Raw genomic sequence first — 27,397 nt, forward strand, 5'->3', positions numbered from 1 at the left:
ATGGGCAAGTGTGAGAAGTGGCAGTATTTGCCAAGGCAGGAGAATATGGGCATTTGCAGCACTCCCCCACTTTCTGACTGCAGTAGGTGAGCCCAAATAGTTGCAGAACTCTCCTGCTCTCTAGCCAAAGTCTGGGAGCAAGTGGGTGGTTATGACACTTACCCTCAATCCTCTAAAGCTTAAAGCCCATGCATGCAAAAGACAAAGCACTCTCTAGCTGCAATGCTGAAGCCCACCAATGTACACAACCAGGACATTTTTCCCAATGCCTTTCTGAAATTGGGGAGCATACCCTGTCCCCTATGCTCTCCAGCTGCTTAGCTAAAATGAGCAAGAATGCACAGGGGACAATATTTGATTATTTGCCCCTCACGACCATGAGTGCTGGTGTATCTGAGCTCCACAGACCTGCAACAATTTGGAAGACAGTTCTTGGTTGGCCACCACCCATAGGATACTGTACAGAGAGCGAATGAAACACAACCCCAGTTTTCCTGTGAAAAAGGCCTATTTACGTAGCTTGAAGATTCATCCTGAGGGACAGACTTCAGGTTTCACATACATCTAGAAGTTAAGGGGGCACTCCTGGAGAACATAGGCAAGGAGACACCATCCTTGTGTACCTCCCTGGGCTAACTACGTTTCAATGAGACTTCCCAGAAAGAAGTTTATATACTCATCTGGAGCCTCAATTGTTCAAATTGTTGCCTATGGGACACCTACAGATCTCCTGGTCTGGTGGCCAGCAGAGATCTATAGGCCTATATATATTTTCATACTTTAAAAGTTGTTGCCTTACGGTCTAGCTTCCAATCATCCTGAAACTATGTGTTAAATGAGATTCCTCCCCTTAGATCACAGAAAGATCTTGGTACATCCTCAACAACAGGATCATATCAAGAATAAATCAGGCAGTTTAGATAATCATAAAGGTTTGAGAGACAACCAAGAGCTAATGCAAGGTTGAAAGAGAAGGAATATTACCTACACAAGGCTCTTCCTTCAAAACTGAGAGACATAGCTGTTTCACCTAATCCACAGAAACAAAGACAGAGTCAACCAAACTGAGGAAACAAATATGTTCCAAATAGAAGAACAAGACAAAACCTCACAAAAAGACCTCAGTGATACGGAGGTTGAAGAATTCAAAGTAATGGTCATAAAGATACTCAACAAACTCAGTAGAAGAAAGGATGAAAACAGTGAGAACTTCACAAAGAGAAAGAAAACATAAGAAACTACCAAACAGAAGTCAAAGAGTTCAAGAATATAATAACTGAATTGAAAAACATACTAGTTGTTCAAAAGTGGACTGGATGAAGTAGAAGAGCAGCAAGATCAGCAAGCAGGAAGATAAAGTAATGGAACTCACAAAGATATAGAAGCAAAAAAAAAAAAAGAATTTTAAAAAATGAAGATAATGTTAAGGCGCCTCTGGGACAGGATTAAGCCAAATAACATTCACATCATTGGGGTCCCAGAAGGAGAACAGAGAGAAATGGAAAGAAACTATATTTGAAAAAATAATGACTGAAAACTTCCCTAAACTGGAAAAGGAAACAGACAGCCAGGTCTAGGAATCCCAAATAACATAAACCCAAAGATAGCCATAGCAAGACACATTATAATTAAAATGTCAAAAGTTAAAGATAAAAAAGAATCTTAAAAGCAGTAAGAGAAAAACACAATTTTAGGTACACAGGAAATCCCATAAAGCTATCAGCAGATTTCTCAACAGAAATTTTACAAGCCAAAAGGGGTGACAACATACTCAAATGCTGAAAGAAAAAACTTCCAATCAAGAATATTCTACCAGGCAAGGTTATCATTTCAGATTTGAGGAAGAGATTAAAATTTTTCCAGACAAGCAAAAGCTAAAGGAGTTCATCATTACTAAGCTGGACTTACAAAAAAATATTAAAAAGACCTCTTTAAGTTGAAAAGAAATGGCACTAATAGCAAGAAAACACATGAAAGTAAAAATCTCATGAAAAGGGTAAATGTATAGTACAGATGGTAGATTAATCATTACAGAGCTACTAGTAAGGTAAAAAGACAAAAATAGTAAAATTAAAACTACAACATTTATTAAGGAAAACACTAAAATAAAAGATGTAAAAAGTGACATCAAAACATAAAATATGAAGGAAGGAATAAAAATGTAGAGTTTTGGAATGTGTCCTAATTTAAGTTGCTACCAACTTAAAATAGACTGTTATATATATAGGAAGATACCTGTTAATCTAATGATAGCCCTGAGGCAAAAACTTATAGTAAATACAGAAAAAAAATGAAGAATGAATCTAAATATAACACTGAAGAGAGTAATCAAGAAAAGAGAAAGAGAAGAAGAAACAGAGATGAACTACAAAAACAGCCAAAAAACATTTTTAAATGACAATAAATATACACTTATCAGTAATTACTGTAAATGTAAACAGACTAAATTCTCCAATCAAAGGACATAGAGTGGCTGAATGATAAAAAAAAAAAAAAAACAAGACATATCTACATGCTGCCTAAATGAGACTCACTTTAGAAGATCTGCACAAACTGAAAGTAAAGGGATGGAAAAAGATACTCCATGAAAATGGAAACAAAAAGAAAGGTGGTGTGTAACTATATTCTTATTAGTCAAAATAGCTTTTAAGACAAAGACTGTAATAAAAGACAAGGGGGCACTACATGATGATAAAGGAGTCAACATAGCAAGAAGATACAATATTTATAAATACATATGCACCTAACACAAGAGCACCAAAACATATAAATAGAATATCAACAGCTCTAAAGGGAGAAATTCACAGGAATACAATACTAGTATGGGATTCTAATACCCCAGTAACATTAATAAATGGATCATCCAGACAGAAAATCAATAGGGAAACATCAGCCTTAAATGACAAATTAGACCAGATGGGCTTAATAGATATATACAAAACATTTCATCCCAAATCAGCAGAATACACATTCTTCTCAGGGGCACATGAAACATTTTTCAAAACAAATCATATGTTAGGCCACAAAACAAGTCTCAGTAAATTCAAGAATAATGAAACTGTATCAAGCATCTTTCCAATAACAATGGTATGAAACTAGAAATAATTTATAATAAGAAAACTGGAAAAACTACCAATACACAGAGATTACACAACTTGCTACTGAAAAAAAGCACTCAACAAAATTTAACATCCATTTACAATTAAAAACGCTCAACAAAGTAGGTATACAGGGAACATACTTCAACATCATAAAGGCCATATATGACAAACCCACAGCTAATATACTCGGCTGTCAAAACCTGAAAGCTTCTCCTCTAAGACCAGGAATAAGAAAAGTAGGGGTGCCCGGGTGTCTCAGTCAGTTATGCATCTGACTCCTGATTTTGGCTCAGGTCATGATCTCAGGGTTATGAGATTGACCCCGAGGTCAGGCTCCACATTGGTTGTGGAGCCTACTTAAGATTCTCTCTCTCCTTCTCCTGTACCCCCTCCTCTCCCTTCTCCTTGTAAAAAAAAAAAAAAAAAAAAAAGGAAAAAAGAAAAGAAAAAAGGAATAAGACAAGTATGCCCATATCCAGTTTTATTCAACACAGAATTAAAAATTCTCACCAGAGCAATTGGGCAAGAAAAAGAAATAAAAGGCACCCAAATTGGGAAAAAATAAAACTGTCACTATTAGCCAATGATATTACATATAGAAAACCCTAAAGACTCCAGCAAAAAAACTGTCAGAATAAGTGAATTCTGTAAAGTTGTAGGATACAAAATTAATACAAAAAATGTTACATTTCTATACACTAATAAACTATCAGATAGAGAGATCAAGAAAATAATCCATTTATAGTTGCATCCAAAAAAGTTATAAAATACCTAGGAATGAATTTAATCAAGCAGGTGAAAGACATGTACTCTGAAAACTCTAAGACACTGATAAAAGAAACTGAAGAAGACACAAATAAATGGAAACTATTCCATGCTCATGGAATGGAATAATTAATATTGTTAGAATGTACATATTACTAAAGTAATCTATTTTGTGATCTAGTAAATTAAATCTAGATTTAATGCAATCCCTATCAAAATTCCAATGGTATTTTTCACAGAGCTAGAATCAATAATTCTAAAATTTGTATGGAACCACAAAAGACCCCGAATAGCTAAAACAATCTTAAGAAGAACAAAGCCAGGGGTATAATACTCTCTGATTTCAAACTATATTACAAAGCTATAGCAACCAAAACAGTATGATACTGGCATAAAAACAGATACATAGATCAATAAAACAGAATAGAGAGCCCAGAAATAAACCTGCACATATATGGTCAATTAATCTATGACAAAGGAGGCAAAAATACACAATTGAGAAAGGACAATCTCTTCAATAAATGGTGTTGGGAAATCTAGACAGCGACGTGCAAAAGAAAGAACCTGGACCATTATAATACACCATGTAAAAAAATTAATTCAAAATAGATTAAAGATTTCAATGTAAGACCTGAAATCATAAACTCCTCTAAGAATATATAGGTGATAAACTCCTTGACATTGGTCCAAGTGATATATTTTTGGATTTGACGCCAAAGGCAAGGGTACAAGCTAAAATAAGTAAATGGGATTACATAAAACTAAAAAGCTTTTGCACAGTGGAAGAAACCATCAACAAATACTAAAAATTACATGTCAACAAATTAGACTGCCTAGAAGAAGTGGATAAATTCTTAGAAACATACAATCTACCAAGACTGAATCATGAAGAAACTAAATATGAACAGATCAGTTATGAGTAAGGATGTTAAAGCAGTAATCAAAAACATTATATTCATTACAACACATATAACTTTTGCTAGCAGGCATGTAAAAGAACATTAATTTGCATATCTTGACATTTTTAATCATGTAAGAAACAGCAAAACAAATATTTATCTAATCAGACCACAAAGGCTGTCAAAGGTAAACAAAGTGTTAATCTTAAATACATTGTACTCAAAGCATAACCATTTGCAAAAACAGAATTCCACCAAAGCCGATGATTACATTTTTTTAAAAGATTTTGTTTAGGGGTGCCTGGGTGGCTCAGTTGGTTAAGCGACTGCCTTCAGCTCCGGTCATGATCCCGGAGTCCCGGAATCAAGTCCCACATCGGGCTCCCTGCTCAGCGGGGAGTCTGCCTCTCCCTCTGACTCTCTCCCCTCTCATGCTCTCTCTCATTCTCTCTCTCTCAAATAAATAAAATCTTAAAAAATAATACAAATAATAAAGATTTTATTTATTTGAGAGAGAAAGAGAGACAGAGATAGCGACAGAAGATAGAGCATGAGCAGGGAGGAGAGGGAAAAGCAGGCTCCCCACTGAGCAGGGAGTCCAATGCAGGACTCAATCCCAGGACTCTGGGATCATGACCTGAGCTGAGGGCAGACACTTAACCAACTGAGCCACCCAGGTGCCCCCGATCATTACTTTTATATTTAATTAGGGAATATATATATATCAAGTAGTGCATATTATGTCTTAATATGAACACACATATCTGTATAATTGCATAAATAGTAAATTTTTTCTAATTCTTCACAATATAGGAAAATTACTGAACGTCTAGCAATAGTTCTCAAGTTAATTGAATTTCTTGGCATTCTTTTATTCCATTCTCTAAACTACCAACAGAAAATAAACAGTTTTTAATTGTATCATGATAGAAAATGAATTTCACTATTTGCTGAAGAACAAATCCAAGCTAATACTTGTAAATTTTCTTTAAAGAACCAAAATTAAAATTAGCTTAAAAAACATTGTGGATTCAGTATAAAATTTACTTAAAAACATATACACTAAAATGGTGGTTCTCAGACTTTACAATGCTTAAGAATCATATGGAGAACTTGTTAAAAGAATTTCTTGACTCAGCCCCAGATAATTCAGGTTGTGTATGTGAAGGTGGGAGCTATGAATCTGTGTTTCTAATACATTTATAGGCAATACTGATGCTGCTAGCCCTAGAAACATTATTTGGAAACTACTGTTTTAAAACACCAAGCATTTTCTGAAGATTTTGAGCAGATGTTAGGGGGGAAAATGGTGATTAAAAAGATAAAACAGATACTTACGAGTTATTTTTCCTTAGAATTAATAACAAAATGAAAAACTTTGTTAATGTACTTATAAAAATAAAAGATTCTAATTCAAACTCAGGAAAGAATGGATGAATCACGCCTAGATTTTAACATTAGCTCTACCCATTAGTTTGTGACTTTAAGTTACTGAAATTTCTCGGACTCAGCCTCTCTCTGCTATGTGCCTCTATTAAAATATAAAATATTGTGAAGAAGAGCAAGTAAGTCTTTGGGAAATTGCTTTAACTAAAGCTAATCCCTGATATGTGCCTTGGCATGGATATTATCTTATAAAAGAATATTTTAATGAACTAATGTCTGTCTCAAAAAGCCATTGTTGAGCTTTATTTATTCATGAATTATATAGGATCATGCTTTATTCTCTAATTTTCAGTAATGTTTAAGTTGGAAGACTTTTGTCAATCGGCTTACCTCTGTTTTCAACCATTCAATATATCGCCATGTAAAAATAAAATGACATCAAAATCATTTATCCTAATAGACTGTGATGTTAAATAGAAATATTTCTGAAAGTTTTAGATGTCTAACTATTTATATTTATCTGACACTAGGATTAAAGTCTGGGGGGATGTAGGTGGGAAGAATGATCAAGTGTCTGGATTCATAATTTGTTAACTATAAAACGCCTCTCTCAATTTTACTCTATCCCTTCCATTTTCAATTTAATAGTTAACACATTAACCTCCTCTGCTAAGGGATAAAGAGGCATTATTAGTCTGAACTCATTTTACTAATCCATTATCTTTTGATATATTTTAATGACAAGTGATAAGATGTATGTGACCAAGTTGGATGAGTCCTAAGAATAATTCTATAGAAAAATTCTGGAACAGATTTCATTCAAGATAAAAACACACAAAAAAGGAGACTAGTCCTATATAAAAAGAAAAAGACATTTTTTGCCTATACCTCCCTTTAAGATGGAATGTGTGGTATGACTGGGGCTGCAGGAGCCCTCTCGTAAACATGAGACAACAAGCTCCCTTTCTCCAGGTATTTTGTAATGTGAAATAATGGAATATCTTGAGTGAGTGAACCACTGTTGGTCCAATGAACTGCTATTTGCTGCCAAAATTTTACAACTAGTAAAGAATTTTAATGTATTTTAGCAGCTATGTTCAACATTTTTTAAAGGAAAAGTGATTTGCTGAACTAAACTAGTCTCGCAAAAATACGATATATGCATATAGGATATTTAAGATATATGGAACAGCATTTCACTGAACTGATCTGCATGTACATTCTCATACTACATCAAAAATTCATGGAAGAGGCAGTGATGTCATCACAGACCTCAGTCTCCTTTTTGTGAATAGTAACTGTCATCTCATTACTTGTCTCAATATAATAGGAAAAAATACATATATTTTAAGATATAAATCCAGAGCAACCAAACAAATAATTTTTCCTTATTTAAACATGTTACTATTCACATATAAAAATGATTATTTAGATTGGAAAATAAGAGATTTATAAATCAAATGTAGAAAAAAAATACTCCACTCCTGTTAAAACTGCTGTCTCTTTGGGGCCCCTGGGTGGCTCAGGGGGTTAAGCATCTGCCTTCGGCTCAGGTCATGATCCCAGGGTCCTGGGATTGAGTCCCGTATCGGTCTCCTTGTTCAGTGGGGAGCCTGCTTCTTCCTCTCCCTTTGCCCCTCTCCCCCACTCATGTTCTCTCTTGCTCGCTCTGCTCTCTCAAATAAATAAATAATAATCTTAAAAAAACTATTGTCTCTTTATCACTACTGAAAAATATGTATGTTATATACATATTAATATATTCATGTGAACAAGCCTGTATATACATACATACACAAATATGGAGAAATACTATTTTTTCTTTAGTTAAAATAAAATCTTATAAAGAACACCATTTCATTTTTATCACAATTGTAAATGCCATTTTTCAAACAGAAAAACTATGCATGTGCTATTAATAAAGGCATGTACACTTGCAACTAGTAGTTAATTAAGTTCTGGACATCTGATGCACAGCATAGTGATAACAGTCAATAATACAGTATTATAAACTTCAAATTTGCTAATAGAGTAGATCTTAAACGTTCTTACCCCCCAAAAAAAGAAATAGTAATCATGTGACATGATAGAGGTGCTAGCTAACATTAATGTGGTAATCATATTGCATTATATAAATGTGTCAAATCAACATGCTGTACATCTTAAGAGTAGTTTTAAATTTTTTAAGTGGCTGAAAAATGTGAAAGAAAAATAATATTTCCTGGCATGTGGAAATTATATGAAATTAAAATTTCAGAATCTATAAATAATATTTTTGGAACATAAGTTCTTTTTTTTTATTGTGGCAAGAACTCTTAATAGGAAATATATCCTATTAACACAATTTTATTTTTTTTTTTTATTTTTTATTTTTTTAAAGATTTTATTTATTTATTCATTAGAGACAGAGAGGGAGAAGCAGGCTCCCAAGGAGCAGGGAGCCCGATGCGGGACTCGATCCCAGGACCCCGAGATCATGACCTGAGCCGAAGGCAGACGCTCAACCATCTGAGCCACCCAGGCGCCCCTATTAACACAATTTTAAGTACACAATAAAATATATAGACAAAATGTACACACATCTCTAAATCTTATTTATCTTGATTAGCTGAAACTTTTTACCCACTTTGTACAGTAACTTCTCATTTTTGTCTCCTCCCAGGCATCACTCTACTCTCTGTCTCTGAGTTTGACTATTTTAGATACCTCATCTGAGCCGAATCATACAGGAATTGTCCTTTTATAACTGGATTTTATGTGGAATAACATCCTACAGGTTCATCTGTGTTATTCAAAATGGTACGATTTTCATATTTTCAAAGCTAAATATTATTCCACTGTGTGTGTGTGTGTGTGTGTGTGTGACAATTTCTGTATCTATTAGTCTGACAGATATTTAAGTTGTTTCATATCTTGGCTGTCATGAAAAATGCTTCAGTGAACACAGAAGTGCAGATATATCTTCCAGATTCTGGTTTTAATTCCTTTGGATATATATACTCCCCAACGGAATTACTAGATCATATGGTAGTTCTATTTTTAATTTTTTCAGGAATTTCCACACGGTTTTCCATAGCAGCTACACCATTTTACATTCTTATCAATAGTACACAGGGTTCCAATTTCTTCACATCCTCACTAATGCTTATTACTTTTGTTGTTTTGATAATATCCATCCTAATAGGTGTAAGATGATATCTCATTGTGGTTTCGATTTGCATTTCCCTGACAATTAGTAATGTTGAGCTTTTTTCTTTTTTTCTTTTCATATACCTGCTAGCTATTCATATGTTGTCTTTGGAAAAAATGTCTATTCAAGTCCTTTGCCCATGTTTTAATCAGGTTACTTGCTTTTTTGCTATTAAGTTGAAGGACTTCTCTGTATGTTTTGGACAATTAACCCCTTTATTAGATACATGGTTTGAAAGATTTTTCTCCCATTCCATAGGTTGCCCTTCCACAGGTTGTTTCCTTTTCTGTGCAGAAGCTTTTTACTTTGATGTAGTCCCACTGTCAATTTTTGCTTTTGTTATCTTTGATTTTGGTGTTTTATCCAAAGTATCTTTGTCAAGATCAATATCATAAAACTTTTGCCTATGCTCCTATGTTTTCCTCTAGGAGTTTCAATTTCAGGTCTTATATCTAAGTCTTTAATCCATTTAGGTGTTTTTTTGTGTATGGGGTCAGATAAGGACCCAATCTCATTCTGTTGCATGTGGATATCCAGTTTTCCCAGTATCATTTGATGAAACTATCCTTTCCCCATTGTATATCTGGCAACTTTATTGAAGATCAATTGACCATATAGGCATGACTTTATTTCTGGGATCTCTATTCTATTCCACTGGTCTATATATTGTTTTTATGCCAGTATCACATTGTTATAATAACTGTAGCTTGAGGCCACAGAGCTTGAAGAGCCTAAAATATTTACTATTTGTCCCTAGACAGTAAAGGTTTACCCACCCTGAACTAGACAAAAATTTGACTTCAGGAGATATCCAGCCTCACCATAATCCCAGGGAGAATTCTACTAGTGAATTATTTTTATTTTTATTTTTTTAAAGATTTTATTTATTCATTTGAGACACAGAGATACAGAGAGAGAGAGAGAAAGCATGAGCAGGGAGAGAGGCAGAGGGAGAGGGAGAAGCAGGTTCCTTGCCGAGCCAGGAGCCCGATACGGGGCTCGATCCCAGGACCCTGGGATCATGACCTGAGCTGAAGGCAGACACTTAACCATCTGAGCCACCCAGGCGCCCCTCTACTAGTGAATTATGATACAAAGCCATTGTATCTAAAAATAGTGGTTGGCACTGCTATAATCCTTTGGATTGGTCATTGACCATGGAGGCCATGACCCATTGAAGTTGCTGGAGTCTAATCTCTTAAGCATCTCTGAGTAATATAGTTTTTATCAGCCCAATACCATCTTCCAAAGAAGGGTGCAGATGTGAGCTACTAACAGCCAAAAGTTGTTACTGCTAGGAAATTAGTGTCCTGGCCTGGTAAATGGCATCTGGGCAGTACAACAACAGCATCTGTTACAGACAGCAACACTAGTGTCTTACTTATATGGAAATGCTTTCAGTGCAAGCCATGTGTCTGAATAGCCAGAATATATAATATTTGCATCCTTAAAACTCAAGAACTGATACATGTAGTGTTATAGCATTCTTAGGAATATAACTGGCAGCATCAATTACGATTACACATATGCATACCCTTTAAGCTAACAATCCCACTCGGGGAAATTTCTCTATCCATACACCAGAAAATATTTACAAGGAAGTTTAATAAAACATTTTAATGATATTTACAAAGAGCTTATCACAGAAAAATTGTTGAACTGTTCATAATCAAATGAAATAAGCTAGAAAAATTGTAAAAATATATGCTAGCATGTTAGCAAGAATTGTCTTTGAGTGATAAACAGTATTTGCTTCTCTCATTTCTTATTTCTGAATATGTTGTTTCTATGAATTATATATATATATATATGTCATAGATTGTATGAGCTATACAATCAATGGAATATTTAAAAAATTTTTATTATGGAAATGTTTAAACATAACAAAAAAGAGAGAACACAGTAAAATAAATACCTGTACGCATCACTTAGATGTCAGTTGCTGACATCATGTCACAATTCTTTTATTTTATTGCTGTTGCTGAAGTACATTAAAGATACCAAGACATTTCACTCCCAAATACTTCAGAATTCATCTCTAAAACATAATGATATTTCTAAATAACCAAAATATCATAAAACTTCTAGCAAAATGATTAATTTGTGGATTTCACCTAATAACCATTCCTATTCAAATTTCCCCAATTATCTTTTTCTCAATTTTAAAAAATTGTGGCAAAATACAAAAACATAAAATATATCATCTGAAGCATTTTTAAGGGTATAATTCAGTGGTATTAGGTAGATTCATACTGTAGTATAACCATTACCACCATCCATCTCCAAAACTATTTTCATCTCAAAAAAATGAAAATCCGTACCCATTAAACAATGACACCCCATTGCTCCTTCTCCTCCGCCTCTGGCAACCATCATTCTACTTTCTGTCTCTATGATTTTGATTACCCTAAGTACTTCATTAAGTAGATGCATACAGTATCTGTCTTCTTATGACTGGCTTATTTCACTTAGCATAATGTCCTCAAGGTCCCTCCATGCTGTAGCGTGGCAGAATCTCCTTCTTCTAAAGCTTGAATAATATTCCACTGTATGCATACAACAGTTTGCTTATCTATTTGTTTACTACAGACTTGCTTCCACACTTCAACTACAGTTAATAAGCCTGCTATAAACATGAAAGTGCAGATATTTCTGACACCCTGCTTCTAATTTTTTTAGTATATACCCAGGAGTGAGATCACTTAATCATTTGGTAAATCTATTTTTAATTTTTTGAGGAGCTGCCATAATGTTTTGTACAGCAGCTATATCATTTTAGATTCTCATCAACAGTGCACAAGAGTTCCAACTTCTCCAAATCCTTGCCAATTTTTATTTTCTGTTTTTCATAGAAGTGATTCTAATGGGTGTGAAGTGGTATCTCATTACAGTCTGCATTATCAGTTCCCTAATAATTAGTGACATTGAGCATCTTTTCATGTGTTCACTGTGTATTTGCATATCTTCTTTGGAGAAATTTATAGTCAAGTACTTTGTCCATTTTTTAATGCAGGTGTTTGATTTTTTGTTGTTGAATTTTAGGAGTCTCTATATATTCTGGACAGTAAAATCAGACACATGATTTGCAAATATTCTCTCCCATTATGTAGGTTACCTTTTACTCTGTTGATAGTATCTGTTTTCAATTTTCATTAAGTCCAATTTGTCTATTTTTTCTTTTACTGCCTTTGCCTCTGGTGTCAGATCTAAGAAATCATTGTTAAACCCAATGCTGTGAAACTTTCCCCCTATGTTTTCTTCTAAGAGTTTTGTAATTTTAGGTCTTACATATAGGGCTTTGGATCCATTTTAATTTTTGTACGTGGCTTTAAGTAAGGATCCAACTTGTTTCTCCTACATGTGGATGTCCAGTTTTCCCCAGCATCATTGGTAGAAGATACTGTCCTTTTTCCATTGAATTGTCTTGGTACCCTTGTCAAAAATTATTTGGCCATATACAAGGGTTAATTCTGGGCCCAATACCACATTGTTCTGATTACCATAGCTTTAAAATAAGAAAGTGTGAGCCCTCAGGCTTTTCTTGGCTGGTTTTGTATTTACAGAAATTTGTCCATTTCATCAAGGTCATCCAAATTTTTGCCATGCAATTATTGAGAATAATCTCTTAAAATCTTTTTTTTTTAAATTTCTGTAGAATTGGTAGTAATGTCTCCACTCTCATTTCTGATTTTAGCAATTTAAGTGTTTTTTCCTTAGTCAATCTAAGTAAAGATTTGTCAATTTTGTCGATATTTTTTAAGAGCTAAATTTTTGGTTTTGTTGATTTTCTCTATTGTTTTTCCCATTTTAGTCTGCTCTAATTTTTATTATTTCTTCCTTTTTTCTAGCTTTGTGTTTAGTTTGTTCCTCTTCCTTTAGTTCCACAAGTTATAAAGATAGGTTGTTGATTTAAAACCTGTCTTCTTTTTTAATGTGAGCTTTTATAGCTATAAATTTCCTCTTTGGCATTGCTTTTTCTATGTCCCGTAAGTTTTGGGATGCTGTGTTCTCATTTTCATTTATTTCTATTTATTTTTTAATTTCCCTCATGATTTTTTCTTGGACCCATTGATTTTTTAAGAGTATGTTGTTTAATTTCCTTAAATTCGTGTATTTTCCAGTTTTTCATCTGTTACTGACTTCTAACTTCATCCTGTTATGGTCGAGATGATACTTTGTATGATATCTATCTTTTTAGATCTACTGAGACTTAATTTATGGCCAAAATATGTTATATCCTATAAAACATCCCATATGTATTTGAGAAGAATTTGTATTATTGCTGCTGTTTATGCAGAGTGTCCTGGATATGTCAGTCAGACCTAGTAGTTTTATTGTGCTGTTCATCAAATCCTCTATGACCTTACTTATCTTTTATCTGCTTGTTCCATTCACTGATAGTGGGGTATTGAAGTTTCTAAATATTATTACTGATATTTTTGTCTATTTTCTCCTTCATTTCTATCCATTTTTGCTTCATATATTCTGATGGTCTATTATTAGGCACATAAATATTTATAATGTCTTCTTGATGCACTGACCATTTTATTAACACAGAATGTCCTTTTTTGTCTCTTATGAACTTTCTTAATATAAAGTCTATTTGTATGATATTAATATAGCCACTCCTGCTCTTGCATTAATATCTTTTTCCATCCATTCACTTTCAAATCATTTGTATTTTTGGTTCTAAAGTCAGTCTCCTATAGATAACATATAGTTGAATCATGGTTATTGTTGTTTTTTAAATATATTCTGCCAATCTGTATTTTGATTGGAGCTTAAACCACTTAAAGTAATTACAGATAAGGAAGGGCTTACTCCTCTCATTTTGTTATTTGTTTTCTATTTGTCTGACAGTTTTTTTGGTCCCTCACTTTTTGCATTACTGTCTTCTGTTTAGTTTTTTTATAGTTCCCTTCTCATTTCCTTTTGTGTATACTCTATAGCTTTATGTGTTTGTGTTACAATGGGAATTACACTTAACATCCTAAAGTTATAACATTCTAATTTTAATTTATATAATCTCAATAACATACAAAAGCTCTGTTCCTTTTATAGCTCTGCCCCACCTACTTCAGTTGTCACAAAATTATATCTTCATACATTGTGTGTTTAATAACACAAGCTAATAATAATTTTCAAAAGCATTAGTCTCTTATGTAGAAAACAAAATGTGGAATTATAAACCAAAGTTACAATATGAGTTTATAATTACCCATGTATTTACTTTTACTGCAATCTATATATCTTCATATCACTTTGATTTACCACCTAATGCCCTTTCACTTAAACCTGTAAGCCTCCATTTAATATTTCTGTAGAGCACATCTGGTAATAATGGACTCCCTCTGCTTTTGTTTACCTGGAAACTATTAATTTCTTCCTCACTTTTGAAGAACAACTTTTTGGATATAGGATTCTTGGTTGACAGTTTTTATTTTCTTTTAAAATCAGCCCACTATCTTTGGCCCTCCAAAATTTCTGATGAGAATCTGTTAATCTTATTGAGGATCCCTTGTATGGGATGAGTCACTTCTTTCTTGATGCTTTCAAGATAGCCTCTTTGTCTATGGCCTTTGACATTTTGATTATAATGTGTCTTGGTGTGGGTATCTTTGAGTTCATCATACTTGGAAGTTTGTAGAGCTTTTTAGATGTTTACATTCATATATTTCATCAAATATGGAAAATGATCTGCTACTGTTTCTTCAAATATTCTCTTTCTTCTCTTTCTATTCCCCTTTAAGTCTCCCACTAAAAAATGTTGATCCATTTGATGAATTCTGTTCACTTTCTTCATTTTTCTATTCCTCAGAATCGATAATTTCAATTGTTCCATCTTTGTGTTCCTGATTCTTTCTACCTGCTTACCTGAGCCCATGAATCCCTCTAGTGAATTTTTCACTTCAGTTATTGTACTTTCCCGATCCAGAATTTCTTTTTCATGTCTTTTTAGGTTTTCTCTTTATTGATATTTCTATTTTTATCATACATTATTTTCTTGACATTCTCCAGCTCTTCCCTGATCTTTAGGCATCTTTAAGACAGTTGTTTTACAGTCTGTCTAGAAGTTTTGCCATCAAGTTTTTCTCATATACAATTTCTGTTGATTTTTTTCCTTTGAATGGTACATACTAACCTGTTTCTTTATATGCCTTATGATTTCTTTTAACTGAAGACCAGGGATTTGATTCAATTAATATGGTAAATCGGGAAATCAGATTATCTCCCTCCCCCAGGGTTTCCTAGGTTTTGTTTCTTCTGATTTTATTAATGTAGGCTGTCTTGATGCTGAGGATCAGCCTAAGGCATCTTTTCAGAGATAGCACCTTTCCCTGGACTTGCCTGCTGACTTTCTAATTTCTCCTGTATATGCAGTTGCTTTTGAATGTCCTAGTCTTCAATGTCTGGCTCCCAAAAGGGAAAGAAGAGAATAAAGAAGGAGAAAAAAGGTGCTGATTGTTTAAATCCCCTAGGTGTTACTTAGTTGGAGGGTGAGGGGCTTGTAAGAATAAGGGGAGATGCAGTAAAAATTGCCCCCCTTCCTATTTGTCTACACCTCTGAGATCCTAAGTGTCATATCAGCCATCAGAACACTGATCCCCAATATTTAGAGAATAGGGTCCTTATTGCCTACCCTGGCTTTTACAATCTGTGAAAAGCTCCTCCAAGAACAAACGCACAGCTGCCTGCCACAGGGCTGGAGGATGGGGTATGGGTGGCTACCACTAAACTAAGAGCTGAAATTGACCAAAGTTTACCACCATTTATTGTCCATGCCTTCTTCCCACTTTTATGTACTACTTAAACTAAATCAGAGTAACTTGACCATTAACTCAATAAACTTAAAATGATATACATCATTACTTGTTTTCCTAATTTTGTATTCTGCACATATTTTTTTTCAAATGGCCAGCAAACATATATAGAATAAATTTAAATTATATTTTTTAAAAATTGAATTGCAACTAAATAATCAAGATTGTAATATTTCATATATAAACCCTAAAATCATTCAGATAGAAAGCATCTTCAATGTAAAAATACTATTCACTAGGGACATTTTATGTTATTAGTCATTTGTAATTATAAAACTATATATCCTTCATTACATTTATTGTTGAATGTGTTTTTAAAAATATTTGAGTGAGGGGCACCTGGGTGGCTCAGTCAGTTAAGGGTCTGCCTTTGGCTCATGTCATAATCCCTGAGTCCTAGGATCCATCCCAGCACCTCCCTGCTCTCTGCTCAGAGGGGAGCCTGCTTCTCCCTCTCCCTCTGTCCTTCCCATCCCCCTACCCCAGCTCCTGCTTCCTCTCTCATGCTCTCTGTCTCTCTCAAGTAAATAAATAAAATCTATATTTAAAAAAAGGAGTTTAAAGACAATCTCCTATTTAAAAAAACAAAAATATTAGTGAACTGAATGATGTGTCCTAGGCCAAACGATATCCCATCCCAGTTCTCTAAATTCTTCCTTCATTTCTCTAACAAATTACCCTGTATCAAGCACTGCTGAGGCTGCACAGTTGTAGAGAGCTTAGCGTATTAGATATTTGCACTTTGAGTTCATGTGCTGTGATAAGACAAGGTCTCTAGAGAGAAGGTGACTTTCGGCAATTTGCAAAATCTCTGTGGAAACTTTGCAGTTCGTTTAAATTTTTTTTCATAGAAAAGAAAGCCAAATTAGCCAGTGATAATATCCATGAGTAATCAAATTTTAATAAAACCAACAAAATAAACATCTGGTCTATATTAAATATTATAATAGTATTGCTGTTTATTTCAACATAAAAATTCATTTCTCTTTTCTAAAAATATAAGTCTACATGAAAATCCAAAAATACTTGGGAAATTTTCTCTTTACCACCTCCATAATTTGTTTTTCTCTTTCATTCTTGGAAATATGATATAGAAGTAGCTTAAAATGTCATATAGTCTACCTCTTTGTCTCCTAAATTATTCAAGAATGTAAATATCAATTCAGCCAACAAGAATATGTTGCTCTAGGTTAGTATACGGGAAAAAGAGATAGTAGAAAAGCAAATTAGGGGCGCCTGGGTGGCTCAGTCGTTAAGCGTCTGCCTTCAGCTCGGGTCATGATCCCAGGGTCCTGGGATCGAGCCCCCCATCGGCTCCCTGCTCTGCGGGAAGCCTGCTTCTCCCTCTCCCACTCCCCGCTTGTGTTCCCTCTCTCGCTGTGTCTCTGTCAAATAAATAAAATCTTAAAAAAAGAAAAGAAAAGAAAAGAAAAGCAAATTTAAAAAGCGTACATATTTTGGAAAATACCTGAGGAAAATGCTGTGTTACCACAGTCTGATAACCCGATTGATGTTTTGGCTGTGAAATGAATATTAATTTCCTTCTACTTTGGACCGTATTTTTTTGTTTTTCTTGCCCAGGCTAAATTATTTTCATTCCAATGTGAAACCCAATTAAAATAATCATGCATTGGGGCGCCTGGGTGGCTCAGTTGGTTAAGCCACTGCCTTCGGCTCAGGTCATGATCCTGGAATCCCTGGATCGAGTCCCGTATCGGGCTCCCTGCTTGGCAGGGAGTCTGCTTTGGCCTCTGACCCTATCCCCTCTCATGTGTTCTCTCTCTCTCATTCTCTCTCTCTCAAATAAATAAAATCTTTAAAAAAAAAATAAATAAATAATCATGTATTGTAAAAGTTTAAGAAAATTACATAAGGCAAAACTTTTGTCACATCTAAAATTTCATTCATTCTTTCTTTTCATTCATTTAATAAGCACTCATTGATTTAGCAGTATACTGACATTTCAAAAAAAACAATAATGATGGCACTTAGGTCTTTCCGTCCAAAAAAATATAGCATACTTTAATGGTAGTTGGGTACATAAATGTATTCAAATAAGTAAGTTTACTAAATTATCAAAGGGGCTATTATAAAAGTTTGTATAGTGCCCATTTGAAGCCAGTAAAAACAAGAGGTCAATTCTATCTGTAAGAATAGTTTTGCTGTTCTATAATAATGCATTTATTCAGTGCATGTGTGTGTGTTGAACATTTGTAACTCAAAGCATGCACAAACATAAATAAGCCATATGAAGACAGAATTCTCCAAAGGGGTACTACATGATATTTCACAACAGAGGTTTGTGGATTCTGACAACATAAGCAAAAAAGTAGCTGTCAGTTTCCATATTGGCATTACTTTTTTAAACTTATGCTAAATTAAATGTCAGGGTAAATAGCCAAAGAAAAGATAAATAGATAGCTTTTTAATCAAAATGATAATAGAATTTTAATGTATTTCCCCACTGAGCTGTTTTATCCTTTCAACTATAAAGTAGTATTTTTTCTTGTATGCTACCTGTGATCTCTTCCATCATGATTACTTTGCCTATCCCACTCAATTTGATATTTCTCTGATCCTTCATTTATCACATTGTCTCAGTCTACTTAGTATGTCTTTTTCCTTGTGATTTCTTCCTTAGCTTGACATTTTCCAAAACCCAAGGGTAGAAATATGCTAAATTCAACACTTCTAAATAATTCCATCAATACTGTAAACAAATGAGAGCAACAGTGGCTATACTTCTATCAGAAAAAAATTACTTTAAGACAAAAACTGCCGCAAGAGACAAAGAACATTATATAATGATAAAAAGATCAATTCACCAGGATATGAATCAATTACAAATATATATTCACCCAACAACAAAGCACCTAAATATAAAAAAGCAGACATTACCAAAAATGAAAAGAAAAAGAGACAGCCATAAAGTAATAGTAGGAGACTTCAATACACTACTTTCAACAATGCATAGAACATGCAGACAGAAAGTCAGTAAGGACATAGTGGACTTGAACAACATTACAGATCAAATGGACCTAACAGACATACTCAGAACCTTCTACCCAGTGGCAGGGGCATATACATTCTTTTCAACTGCACATAGAACATTCTTCAGTATAAATCACATGTTAGGTTAAATACAAAGTTTTAACAAATTTATGAAGATGAAAATCACAGCAAGAATCTTTTCCCAACTACCATCAAATGAGGCTAGAAATCAACAGAAGAAAAACTTGAAAATTCAAAATATGTGAAAATTAAACCACACACTCTTGAACAACCAATGGTTCAAAGAAGAAATCATAAGGGAAATTAGAAAATATCCTAAGACAAATGAAAACAAAGCATTACATATCAAAATGTATGGGATACAGTAAAAGCAATACTAAGAAGGAATTTTATAGCAATAAATGTCCACATTAAAAAAAAATCTCAAATAAACAATCTAATTTTACACCTCAGGGAATAAGAACAACAAAAACTAAGCCAAAAGTTAACAGAAGAAAGGAAATAATAAAGATTAGAGCAGACATAAACAAAACAGAGAACAGAAAAATAGAAAAAAATCAAGCTTACACAGTCAATTTTTTTTTTAAAAACTAGACAAACTTTTGGCCAAACTGAGAAAAAAGGGTGAAAACTCAAATGATATTGGAAATAAAAGAAAAGACATTACAACTGATGCCACAGATATAAAAAAGAATCACAAAAGACTGCTTTGAACAACTGTATACCAACAAATTGGATAACTTAGTGGAAATGGATAAATTCCTAGAAAATTACAACCTACCAAGACTGAATTGTGAAAAAATAAAAAGCCTGTACAGATGAATAATGAGTAAGGAGACTGAATCAATAATTAAACGTCCCAACAAAGAAAAGCCTCACTGCTGTATTCCACTAAACACTTAAATGAAGAATTAATGCCAATCCTTCTCAAACTTGGCCAAAAAACTGAAGAGGAAGGAACACTATCAAAGTTATTTTGTGATGACAGATTTATCTTGATACCAAATCCAGACAAAGACACTACAAAAAAAAAAAAAAAAAAGAAAAAAGAAAAGGAAGCAAGCAAGCAAAAGAAAAATAAAGGCCAACATCCCTAATAAGCATAGATGCAAAAATCTTCAACAAAATGTTAGCAAACTGAATTCACCAACACTTTATAAGGATCATACACCATGACCAATAGGATTCATCTATGGGATGCAAGGATGGTTCAACATATGCAAATTAATAAATTTAATACACTACATTAACAGAATGAAGGATAAAAAGCATATGATCATCTCAACAGATGCAAAAACATTATTTGACAAAATTCAACACACTTTTATATAAAATCTCTCAACAAACTAGGAAGAGAATAAAATTAAAACAAAATAATAAAGGCCATATGTAAAATTTCACAGCTAACATACTCAGTGTTGAAATACTGAAAGCTTTTCCTCTAAAATCAAGAACAAGGTAAAGATACCTCTTCTCACTAATTCCATATCACACAGTACTATAAATCCTAGTGACAGAAATTCAGCAAGAGAAAGAAATAAATGATACCTAATTTGGAGAGAAGTAAAATTATATCTCTCTGCAGATGACATGATTTTGTATATAGAAAACCCTAAAGACTCCACTAAAAAAAAAGTGTTAGACTCAATAAATGAATTCAGTAAAGTTGCAGGATACAATATCAACATACAAAAATCAGTTACATTTCTATACAGTAAAACCAACTCTCTTAAAATTCAAAACTTAAGAAAATTTTTAAGAATTAAGAGAAAAATCCCATCTACAACAGCATCAAAAAGAATAAGATATTTTAATGTAAATATAATTTAGAATATAAAAGATTTATTTATACTTGAAAATTATAAAATATTGCTGAAAGAAATTAAAGAAGACACAATAAGTGGGAGGATACTCCAAGTTCATCAATTGGTTCAGAAACAAACCCAGAAACAAATATTGTCACCTCTTCTTTGCCAAGAGTGCCAAGAACCCATAAGGATAGTCTCTTCAACAAATGGTGCTGGGAAAACTGGATATCCATATGCAAAAGAATGAAATTGGTGTCTTATACCATATACAAAAACCAACTCAAAATGGATTAAAGACTTAAACATAAAACCTGTAAGTATAAATCTTCTAAAAGAAAACATAGGCAAAAGCTTTATGGCATTGGTCTTGTTGGCAATGATTTCTTGGATATGACTCCTAAAGAACAGACATTAGAAGCAAAAATAGACAAATGAGATTATAGCAAAGCAAAAAGCTTCTACCCCAAAAAGAAAACCATAAACACAATGAAAGGACAACATATGGAATAGAAGAAAATATTCCAAATCATATATCTGATATGGGGTTAATGTTCAAAATACATAAAGATGTTCAACTAAATAGCAAAAAACAAAACAAAATAAAAAACCAGAAGAGACCCCAAAACAACAAACAAAAATAAGCCAAATAGCTTGATTAAAAAATGAACAAAGAAGCTTAATAGACATTTCTCTGCAAAAAATATGCAAATAGCCAACAAGCATATAAAAAGAAGCTCAATATTATTAATCATCAGAGAAATGGCAATCAACATCATAATGAGATGTCGCTTCACAACTGTCAGGATGGCTATTATCAAAAATAAAAATAAAAGGGGCGCCTGGTTGGCTCAGTCATTAAGCGTCTGCCTTCGGCTCAGGTCATGATCCCAGGGTCCTGGGATCTAGCCCCACATCGGGCTCCCTGCTCCGCGGGAAGCCTGCTTCTCCCTCTCCCACTCCCCCTGCTTGTGTTCCCTCTCTTGCAGTCTCTTTCTGTCAAATAAATAAAATCTTAAAAATAAATAAAAAATAAAAAATAACAAGCGTTGGTGAGGATGTGGAGAAATTGTAACTCTAAATACTGTTGGTGGACTATAAAATGGTGAAGCCACTGTGGGAAACAGTATGATGCTTCCTGAATAAAAAATTAAAAATAGAACTATCATTAGCTCTAGCAATCCTACAGAAGTAGGCTATGTATCCAAAAGAACTGAAATCAAGATCTGCCATTTCCATGGTTATTGCAGTATTATTTACAATAGCCAAGCTATGGAAGCAACCTAAATTTCCACTGTTAAAATCAAAACAAACACATACCAGCATTGAAAACTCTAAGCAGATAAAAGCAGTTTAGCATGCAAAGTATAATTAAACTTATTTTGCAAAACTAGCTTGACCCAAGTCATTTCTTATTTATGCCTCTGGAAATCATAAACAAAACTTACACTGTCTCCCAAGGTTAGTATGAAATAACTACTGACCAATTACCTATCATTTAGGAAAATTAAAATAACCAATCTCTGTAAAGGATAGACATTTAATGCCTTCTCACTATATAAGCCGTTTTTTAACTCACAATATATCCCTGAGTTTTCTTCTATGTTTTGGCTTCAGTGCCCCCAGTTCACAAACTATCTTTTTGGTGTGTGTGCAATAAACTTGGACAAATTGCTACTTTGGTGATTCACTGGTTTTACTTCTGCTGTTTTTGAACTTATGACACCATTGAAAGACTGATGGATAAAGAAAATGAGGCATTTACAGGCAAAATAATATTATTCAGCCTTAAACAAGAATGAAATTCTGCTATTTGCAATGACATGCATAAACCTATAGGCCGTTTGGTAAGTGAAATAAGCCAGTCAGAGGAGGGCAAATCAGGGATGATCTCACCTATATGAAGTATTAAAATGGGCAAACTGAGAAACAAATAAATGGTGGTTTCTAGGGGCTGGAATGAATGATATGGAGAGTTCTGTTCAAAGGGTATAGGGTTTCAGTTATTCAAGATAAGTTCTAGAGATCTACTGTACAATGTTATGCCTATAATTAACAATACAGTATTGTACCCTTTTTAAAATTTGTTCAGAGGGTGGACCTCTTTTCTTACTCCGATAAAGACAAAAACTATCACTTATTTTTTCAAAATTAAGAAAAATAATACCTGCTTTAAGATACCATAAGACCACTCGCTGCTGCTGATGTGAGGAGGAGGTGGCTCCCAGGAGAGGGAAAAGAGAGCTAGAGCACGAGGAGTAAGAAGAGCTAAACGCCTGCCTGCCACATCCTTGCCGCCACCAGGCCTCCGAAGGCGGAAACCAGGCTGACAGCACGCTGCGCCAGTCCAGTCGGTGAGCGTGCGTGCCTGGAAGAGAGGGCTGCGTGCGCAGTAGAGGAGGCGGGGCCAAGCACGCACGCATGCGTGGCTGAGCGGAAGCCGCTGGCATCTTCTTTACCGTCCCTTCTCATCCCCTCCCTGCTGCACTCCTCTCAACCCCCTACAGGAGCAGCACCGTGTAAGCACCAGCTCCCTTAAATGGAGCTCAACACCAACCACGGTGGAATCGAGACCTCAGAAAAAGAACAACGAGAAGCATGGGATTAAGTGCAAATGAAATAGACTTAATGAACAAGCCAGTGAGGAGATTTTGAAAGTAGAACAGAAATCTAGCAAACTCTGCCAACCATTTTTTCAGAAGAGGCCGAATTGAGCAAGATAATCCCAAATTTCGGTGGAATCACATTTGTCAACCATCCACAAGTGTCTGTCTGCCTGCTTCGGGAGGAGGATGAAGAAGCACAATTTGACAAGAGTTGAAGTCACAGAATTTGAAGATATTAAATCAGGTTACAGAACCAATTTTTTGTTTTCACAAAAACCCTTACTTCCAAAACAAAGTTCTCTACAAAGAATTTCATATGAATGAGAGTAGTAATCCATCTTCAAAGTCCACTGAAATCAAATGTAAATTTGGAAAGGATTTGACCGAAATGTTCAAGTCATACACAAAATAAAGCCAGCAGGAAGAGACAGCATGAGGAACCAGAGCATTTCTTAACCTGATTTACTGACCATTTTGATGCAGGTGCAAATGAGTTAGGAGAGGTCATCAAAGATGATATTTGGCCAAATCCATTACAGTATAGTTTCTGACATGGATGATTAAGAAGAGAAAGGAGAAGAAAATGATGAAGAAAAAAAAGGATTGGAAGATACTGATGAGAAGGGGATGAAGATGATGGTGATGAAGATGATGATGGGGGAGGGGAGAGAGGATGATGAAGGAGATGACTAATGAACACTGATGGGATTCCAACCTTACTTTTTAAAATTTTCCCCAATCTCTGGGAACAAGTTGCAGTTGTTTTTTTTTTTTTTTGTCTTTCTTTCCTTCTTTCTTGCTTTCTTCTTGTACCTTGTGACCCTGTTTTTGAGGTTTTTGAGGAAAGAATGTCCTTTTTACCATGGTTCTTATTTGGGGGTGAGCTATACCTTGAGCAGAATATAGTGGGAAAAGAATCTCTACCCTTTTCTGTTCCAAATTCATTTTTGTTCCTTCCAGTCTTTAATAAAAACTATGGAATTGACACCACTCTGCTCTGGGAAAAAAGAAAACCCTCTGCTTCCTTATTTCTGCTGGAACCTGGAGGGTACTAGACCCCTGTGTAGTAGTGCATAGAATTCTGTTTTCCTCTTTCCTCTGTGTATTAGGCTCAGAGATTACACTGCCTCCCTATGTGAAAATGGACAGTTAGCACTTACCAACATGTATTTGTCTACTTTCTCTTGATTAAAAAAAAGAAAGAAAAAAATGTTAAAAACTGGGGTTATAGAAGGTCAGAAAAGGGTGTGTTTGAGATGTTTGGGTGAGTTAGTGGGCATTTGACAACATGGTTTTTCCTTTGGCATGTTCAGTTGTGATGTTTAACAGACATCCTTGCAGTTTAAGATGACACTTTTGAAATAAAATTCTCTCCTAATGATGACTTGAGCCTTGCCACTCAATGGAAGAAGCAGCAGAACCTGTAGGATCTTATTTGGAATAGACATACTCTATTGTAATTTTGTTCCTATTTATTTTTAATTTTCTTTATGGTTCACTGGATAGGAAAGATAATGCTTAGTTTTAAACATTAGAAGTGTACCAGGTGCTTTGTTACAATAAAACTACAAAATGTGCAAACAGAGAATTCGATGCTTTTCTCTCAGAGCAGATATACTTAATATGTCTTTTCAAATTTGACTAATATAGCATATTGTCAAATTTTGTTACCCTAACTCCATATTTTTTGATTCAGTGGGACTATTCCATCAATAGGTGCAGTGTAACCAAAACCTGTCCAGATGGATAATATGTAGTAGTTTCTGCACAGGTTTCTGCTTAATAAATACATTATACTGGTCAGGAATCTTGCTCCAGTAAAGAAACATTTTTAAATATATATATATATTTAAAAATGTATATCTATATCTATATCTATATCTATATATATAGATATAGATATATATCATAAGAGAAGATTTCTTCTTAGGTAAATTGACACAGTAGAAAACCACCACAGTTCACCTTAGGATCCGCTGCCATCTCATGCCTTGACCAATAGGTGTAAACAGGGTTAATTCATTGCATATCGCATATCCCATCCGGGGATGTATTGGTCCTCATAAAGGAGAAATGGACTATACTGCAAAGGAAGTACAAGACACAACTTTGACTTATAGCTTTAAGCATGAAACTAGATTCTGAGGATGCTGATCAAGAGAGTTGGAATATAAAACTGGACTTGGGAGTGTTAACCCAAATTACAGGATATAAATTCCTGGAAAGGACCCCAGAAGTTGGTCACACTAATTCGTATAATGCCCCTAAACCATGGAAAACTGATGGACCACATTGAATAAAGATAAAATGCCAGAATTGCCTCATAGATAGTGAAGGAAGAGACATGCTAGATAGGCTATATTACAAGCAGTCACAAGGCTCACAAAATCATAATGTTCCAAAGGAAGACCAAAGCGGGGAGGGGAGGGGGGGAAGAGAAGAAAAAAAAGGAAGGGAAAGGGAAAAGAAAAGGAAAGAAAAGAAAAGAACTTGTCTCACTAATAACAAGAAAAGAGAGGCCAGGCAAAAGTGTTTCACCACCAGAAGAGAAGTGGTTACAACCAACCATAATGATGACTGGCAAGTTTTGAGTGGTAGCCAAGAGGATGTAATATGAAAAGGGTAATGAATACAGTTCACACCCATATGGATACGGAACACAAGCTCCCCAGGGGAAACAGGTGGGCAGCCAACAAATTACTATTCAATTTGTGCCAACAGAGGAAATCAAGGATGGAAGATCAGGGGACTGAAAACATTTGGTCCATTTAAGAGTCATGACCTCTTGCCAAGATTCTAGAGCTAAACCAGTTATCAGACTTAGGAATCATTGCCGGAAGAGATAGTGAGATACCCAGGAGAAGAGACCATGCAAAACCATACTTAGTATACACAAAATGGATATACTATTCCTTCACTAAAGAGATGGTCATTTCCTCTGGTAACTGTGGACTGGGTAGTAGACTGCAAGACATGCTGAGAGATGTTAGAAATAGGATCTGTGTTGACACTAACACCTGGAGACCTAAAGCATTATCATGTCATTGTGCCCCTTCCCTATTAGAAATGCAGTATATGTGGAATAGATGTGGAGAAGGAGGTAAGAAATAGATCCTGGCCAAGGGCTGGTTACAGATCTTACACTGGTGGTCTGGTTGCCATTTTACTACTATGTTTCTTTAGTCCATTGAGGGAGAATTATCTTTTTTTTTTTTTTTTTTTTTAAGATTTTATTTATTTATTTGACAGAGAGAGACACAGCGAGAGCAGGAACACAAGCAGGGGGAGTGGGAGAGGGAGAAGCAGGCTTCCCACCGAGCAGGGAGCCCGATGCGGGGCTCGATCCCAGGACCCTGGGATCATGACCCGAGCCGAAGGCAGACGCTTAACAACTGAGCCACTCAGGCGCCCCGAGGGAGAATTATCTTGGTAGGAAATTTTAGGGGAAGTCTTCAGAAACTACTCTTCCCTGCACAAGAAAGTAATTCAAAAATTGTATATTGCATCCCAGGTGGCTTAGAAAATACTAATGCTACCCTCAATAATTTAGAAGAAGCTGGAAGAGTGGTTCTCATCATATCTCCTTTGATTCACCAGTTCTAACTCCTATAGAAATAAGATGGGTGCTGGATGAAGACTATACTACCGCCAAGTTCAACCTAATTGTAGCCTAAATATCAAATACCTTTGCTAAAATTTAATATAGCGTCAGCCATAGGATGTGTGGCCGATCTGGAAAATGTGTTCTTTTCTATCCCTCTAAGAAGAGGTAATTAAAACTAGTTCATATTCACGTGTATTAAATAAAACAT

The 27,397-nt window shown here is 34.7% G+C and overlaps 1 pseudogene; it reads left to right on the plus strand.

Annotated features, from left to right (window-relative positions):
- Positions 1 to 24,278, plus strand: LOC116631409 (annotated as a pseudogene).
- Positions 24,279 to 27,397: the final 3,119 nt, after the last annotated feature.

This window comes from Phoca vitulina, unplaced genomic scaffold (genome assembly GCF_004348235.1).
Source record: "Phoca vitulina isolate PV1807 unplaced genomic scaffold, GSC_HSeal_1.0 scaffold5, whole genome shotgun sequence".
NCBI classification, from domain to species: domain Eukaryota; kingdom Metazoa; phylum Chordata; class Mammalia; order Carnivora; family Phocidae; genus Phoca; species Phoca vitulina.